The following is a 7,191-nucleotide window of genomic DNA, read 5'->3' on the forward strand; positions in this document are numbered from 1 at the left end:
ATTGTGTATACGAATGCAATGCTTATAAACAGTGTATGTATACATTGCATTTGCCTAAACGAGATTCTCACCCAGCATTCTTATTCATTATTTATATATTATCAACATTCAACAATAACAATAATGCAACATTATTGATCATTTAATTTTATGCGCCATTATGCAATCATCATTTTCACTTTTAATTTTATATATCAAATGAGATTAAGCCTAACTATTTTTTGTTGAATTTTTTACTTTTATATACTGAAGTCAATATAAAATTTGTTAATATACTAGCTAACATCTCATTTTGGTCCTCCAAGAATTTTAAACCAGATATTTTAGTCCGCAACTAAAATTAATTACTCGATTAGTCTTTAAAAATTAATTTTGTCAGTCACTTAGGTTCTTGACTCCGTCAACTCTAACGAAAGACAAAATGATCACTGACAACTTTAACAGGGGACAAAATGATCATTAACAACTCTAACAAAAACCAAAATGATCCCTGACCCCTTTATTCGAAAACAACACTGTTCTTTCCCAATTTTTTTCATATCTCGCATAACCCTAACATTCATACTCTCCTTCTTAACCTTCATAGTCTTCTTTTCCATCTTTTTCTTCCTCCTCTTTAGCTCCAAAATTAAGTCATGGTGTAATTGCCACACATGTCACACCTACCTCAACATGTCATGGACCACACACTTCCTAAATCTTTGTGGTACATCCACCTCCTTTGCACTTCACCCACCAGAAGCATCCACTTCTACGTTTTCGATAACATCACCTCCAATCCCGACAACGTCCACGACGACATCCTCAAGACCAAGTTCCACAACTACCCTAAGGGCATGCCTTTTTTCCACTCTTCGGCAAGCAATATAGATTGTTGAATATTAGGACATCATGAGAAGATTTTCCTTCAACATCATATGCAAATTCTCATTTGAAATAGACACTGAGTGCTTCATTTCTTCTTTTTCGGAGTCCAAATTGACAGATAGTTTCGACCTCGCATCCAAGCTATCAATACAATGAGCAATGTCACCATTTCCACTCATATGAAAACTGAAGCGATTACTGAATATTGGTTCAGAGAAGAAGGTGAAGGAAACGATCGGAGTGGTGGACAATGTGGTCATGGAGATGAAGGGCAGAGGAGGAGGGAGATGGCAACGATGACAATGGATCTTAACAAATCAGACTTATTGTCTAGATTCATGGGATCCATCAAAGACGACAAGCAGTTGAGAGACATAGTCATTAGTTTTTTGAGTATGAATTATTGAGAACAAGTTGATGATTTTTTTTCTTGTGAACATTAAAGTTATAGAGTATGCATTGTGTAGCTTGAAATTACAGTGTTAGACTGTTAGTGTTATGCGAGATATGATGGAAATTGCGAGAAAATAGTGTCGTTTTTTAACAGAGGAGATCAGGGACTATTTTGTTCTCTGTTAGAGTTGTTAGGGACTATTTTGTCCTCCGTTAGAGTTGATGGAGTAAAACACCTAAGTGATACAAAGTTAATTGTCAGTAGAGATGTCAATATCACCCGAACCCGTGGTACCCACTCTGTCCCTACCCGCTTGGGGCGGATTTTTAACGGGGCGCATTTTTGGGAGGGGCGGGGCGGAGTCGGGTTTAGGTAATACCCACCCCTACCCGCCCCGCTATATATATAATATATATAATTTTAATATATAATATGTATAATATATGTAAAATAATTAATAAATGATTAATAATATTGTATCATAGTTAAATTTTTACTTTAATTTATGTTATGTATGTGACAATAATTATATAAATTTTAAAATTTAATTTTATTTATTGGATTTTAATAATTATAGGGGCGGGTAGGGGCAGAGCGGGTACCCGCAGGGACGGGTTAAAGTTCAACGTTTTACTACTTTCGGGTAGAAGTGGGACAGGTTCTATGCGAAATGTTATACGGCAGAGCGGGGTTGGGTAGAACAAAAACCCACCCCTATCTACTCCATTGCCACCCCTAATTTTTAGAAATAAATCGAGTAATTAATTTTAATTAAGAACTAAAATATCTAGTCTAAAATTCTTTGAGAACCAAAATGAGTATATACTCTTACTTTTATTTGTATAAGAATACCAAATTAAATTTAAGAATTTCACTTTACAAATCAAACCTAAATTTTAATTTGCATTGTCATGATTAATTCTATTTTTGTAGAAAGCCATATATGAGTAATATTTCGTACAGAAATAGATGTACAGAGTAGAGACACACACATATATATTATATATATACCCCCACTACGTAGAAGTTGCAATTTCTTTACAGCCATTGAAGCACGTGACATTATTAGAAGAAAATATATATGGCGGGGTTTTTAACATTTAAAAGGGAAAAGGACATGAAAAGGGAGCTGACCTTTTCTTATTGTAAAACCTGTGATGAGAAAATGCATGGAGGTTTGAACTCTTGAGTTTGACCTTTGTTTGTTTTAATGTATTGTGGGAATAATGGACGGTACGGTAGTTAAGTCCCCTTATCAACATTTGGAGAAAATATGAATACTCTATTCTCTTTGCTCTCTTTCTCTTTTCTCTTTCACTTTCGTTCTAGAGAAATGTTGTTAGATAAAATAATTTAAAATTATTTAATTTAATTTAACATTTATAATTATATATATCATTTAAAATTTTATATTTATTATATCTAATATTATGTATTTATTTTAAAAATAATTGATAAATATCAAATAAAATAATTTTAATCTGATTTTAGTTAGTTTTTACTATCTCTCAAACATTTTCGTTCTTTTTACTATAAATCACTATATATATTGCTTAGTTTATTGTAGGCTTTCATTTTCCTTGTTTTGACTTTCACATGTGTCACTTCTATCAAGGTTCAGATCAATGCCGCCTTAAGACTTTATATACCATTAGTTACTTATTAATTAATTTTTAATTTTATTTTTTATTTTAAATTTTAAATTTTTCAAAAGTTGAGAATTAAAAAATAATTTAATATTAGTTAATTAAAAATTAATTCCTTATATATATATATTTCATTTCAAAATGCAATTTGATAGTAAATTAAATTTTTAAATAAGTGGCAAATATAAGTTACAAGTGAAATTTAAAAAATGATTAAAAATATCTTATTTGTAAATAATGAACCAAACTAATTGTACAAGATTATATTTATTATTCATGGAGTTATTAGTGAAAATCAATAATTGGTGTTGCATATATATTTTTAAGTGAATACTCATTTAAAAAAAAAATCAAATTCTAAAAAATGAACATTTTATTTGGAAAGAATGGAGTATAAGGACCAAATTTCATTTACTCCTTTTTCTTCGATTTCCTCGGATATGATGACTCCTTTCGCCATTCCAACCTCTAACTAAGTGTTATACATTAGCCTACAAAATGCACTCCATCCAAAAGTGTAGGAAACTAAATCCACACTATTTGATTAAGAAACCTAATAAATAGATTACCGTTGATGAATCACATTTTCGTTAAATATAGTATTTTCAATTGAAAAAGGTTAAAAAATTATTAATTTTATCATCATTTAGTCGTTAACTTTTTTTAATCGATAACTTAATTTTTTTTAGTCTAATAATCTGATAACATATTTTATTTTAGATTAAAAATAATAAATTTTAATTGTACTTTAATATTCCTCCTTTCAATTACTCCTTTTTCAACTATCATATTACACTTTAATCTCTTTCACAATACTATTAATCAAAAGTTATATTTTTTTTCCTAATAATATTATATATAATTAACTCCCAAAATTATATATCTCCATGCCATGTAATTAACGAATCCTGTATAACTGTGTTTTTTCTTGGTGGATGTTTTTCATGTTGGCCACGTGTCAACTTTTCCTTGGTGAGGATCCTTTAATAGAAATAGACACTGCTTATTAGGTACAAGTGTTGTTACCTCGTTCCACGAGTGAAGTCAGCGCCACCTTTTCGTTTTGAACATTTTTAGCAAGCAAGCTAAGCGATTTTTGCTTCATCTTAATCTTAATCTTAATCTGATCCTTGCTATGTATTCAAAAAGTCATTGAAAATCAGGTGCAAAAGTTCATCAACTTTCCATCTAACACTGTAGAATTTACAAGTCAATCACTATATTTTAGTTATTTCTTTCTTCAAAAGCTCGACATTTATGTTGCATTAATTAATATTTAATTTGCTTATTATTTGCATTGCTTGCTACTAGTGAAGTCCTTGTGCTTGAGTTACACATGGAAGGCCTTCTTTTTATGCATAGGAAAACAGAATCATCTAGAGGAGCCACCTTGTCCAGTAACTTATTGCCATATATGTGGTATTTAAGGCATATATATGGATTATAATAAGTTCAACTATCTTAAGTTACACTTGTCCGTTTAAACAAGTGTCGGGGGTTCAAATTCTGCGTTGTGTATACAGCAATTTATTGATTAATAACAGATCTTTATATAGAATTTCGATCTATAATAAATTAATTTTATCCTATCGGATTAGAGGATACTGCAGATAATAAAAAAAATTAAAAACAAACTATAAAATTAGTCATTTAAATAAAGTTTATGTTAAAATATAAAATTTAACGTATTTAAATTTATGTTGAATTTTATTTTTTGAATTTTAGTATGAAATATAGCTTTTAAAACAAATATTTTTTAATATATAAACCGCTAAAGTCTATAAAAATTTATCAATTTTTATATAAATTTTTGTCTTGTAAGAGTTTGTGATGATTGTTAGTTTTCATATAAATCTCTACACCTTCTAAATTTTATGAAGAGTAATATTAAAAATTGATTTTTTTTCAATTAATATATATTAGTTAATTTGATTAAAATTATTTTATTAAAATTAATTCTTAACCCTAAATTCTAATGTATATATAAATCTAAACTCTATAGTTAGCTAATATTGACTAAGTAAAAATTAATTATTTATATTATTTTTTGAAAAATATTAGATGTCAAATATTTTTTATTAATATTAGTTAATATTTTGAGTTAATAATATATATAAAAAAAATTTTAATTACAGAAATGACAAAATTTTGGAAAGTGTTACAATAATATGATGTTTGAGAAGTGTGTTATAAAAGAGTATGAAAAACACTATAAAAAAAATATGTAATATTTTAATCCATAAAAGTTGATAAAGAAATACAACACTTTAAGTGTAATAAATACTAAACTTAAGATATAGTTTTTTTTTTCCCTAAGGTAATCATTTATTCATTTCATCAAGTAAAATGAATACAGTGATATGATCTAGTCCTTGGTTGAACAACAAAATATAAGAGAGGAGTTTTTCATAATGTCCGATCCTTGTAAGTTGTATCAACTAATCAACTAAAATAATCTAATGAGAAGGAAAGGGAAAGTAACTTAAAATTGCATGGTTGGACTAAAAGAACGCTAACGAAAAGAAAGGAAAAGTATAAAACTAATGGAAAAGCAAGAAATTAAGGGAGTCATTAAAATGTTTAAAACGTTTTTTTAAAGATATTTTATAATAATTAAAATTTAATATATAATATATATATATATATATTGGCTCACCTTTTACAAATCACAAAATTTACATATGTATATACATGTTATTATTATAATTTTGACTAATGTTCATGCAAGAAAAATTTTATGATTGGTTTCATAAACCAAGTCATTTTCTTCACATTTCAAAGAATAAATAAAAACAAATAAACATAATAGATCTATTGAAAAAATACAAAAACAACGCACAAACAAATAATATAAATAGATAAAAGTTCATACTTAATATGTGATAGAGATATATTTGTGTTGAAATTTGTGAAAATTAGGTTAAAAAATAAAAAATATATGAAGATTTTGTTAGAATCTGTGAAGATTAGGATAAGAAGTTAAAAATATATGAGGGCAATATAATAGCGGAAAATATGTGCGAAAAAATAAATAAAATTTGATAAACACAAACCAACTTTAAAAAGTTTCTGTTTATGTGCTTTCAAAAGTACCTTAACTTTTAAAAGTAATAAACACAAACACTTGAACTTTTTAATTTACCGAATATAAAATGAGGTATTTATTTTTAAAAATACAAACACCTCTTAGAAAACATTTACCAAACCCAGCATTAGAATTTATATTAAAAAAAAATTGATGTTCGTGGAAAAAATGTGGCGGATAAATCACTTATGCTCTATTAAAGGGTTACATAAGAGCGCTTTTCCCCCTATCTAAGCATAAGATCAGAGCTTAATTAGCAATACGTAATGATGAAAACTGAATAGTACAAATATAATAAAATGTTATAATAACTTATTATATAATATTTGCATTGTCTCCTTGTTTGGCGCCACAGGACATGTATATCCAAGTATTGAACCTTTTTTTTCTTCCTTTCACTGGAATTAAAAAAAAAACTAAACAATTTTATTTTAATCGAGTGGGGACGCTTTCCAAATAATAAAATACGAAAGTTGTTATATAAAGCTAATTAATTTTATATATGCCTGGTTTTTAATAGTGTTTCGTGTCTGGGGAGAAAGGTCATCAACAGTATTATCTAGATTCTAGATAGGAAATATATTAGTTCTAAATCTTAGTTGCGTTGCGGGAAGATAGATAACGATAGTGCGTCACCGTATCTGTATAGAAATGTTATCAAACTTAGGTCTTAATTAATATTATTTTAATTAATTAATTAATTATATTATAGATATTTGAATTTGACACATTGATGACAGCATTATGCATAATTGCTGCTGCATTTGGTAATTACTTGGCGCAAAATGAAAAGATTATTGATGTTGACTAAACTGTGGTTGTTATGTGAATATGTTGTTGTATGGTGTCCAAAACTCCAACGAACTTTGAATCCTTCATGGTTTCGTTTCATTCATGTGTTCTTCTTCCAAATTAAAGAATTTTATTTTTATATTTTTGTATTTTTTATTCAAATTTTACTATTAATATAGAACAATTTTATACCACGTAATGTTATATCAGTAAGAATATTTTTTTTATATTGACCGTAATCATTTTAAAAAAATAAATATAATTAAATTATTTTATAATGCAAAATTAAATTATTTTATAATGCATTAAGAAAGTTTCATGTTGAAGCACGATTTGTATGAAAGAATTTTTAATTGATATACAGTTTATAACGTGAGGACTAGAATAACAGGATTGGAGAAATAGCT

This window comes from Arachis duranensis, chromosome 3 (genome assembly GCF_000817695.3).
Source record: "Arachis duranensis cultivar V14167 chromosome 3, aradu.V14167.gnm2.J7QH, whole genome shotgun sequence".
Lineage (NCBI taxonomy): Eukaryota > Viridiplantae > Streptophyta > Magnoliopsida > Fabales > Fabaceae > Arachis > Arachis duranensis.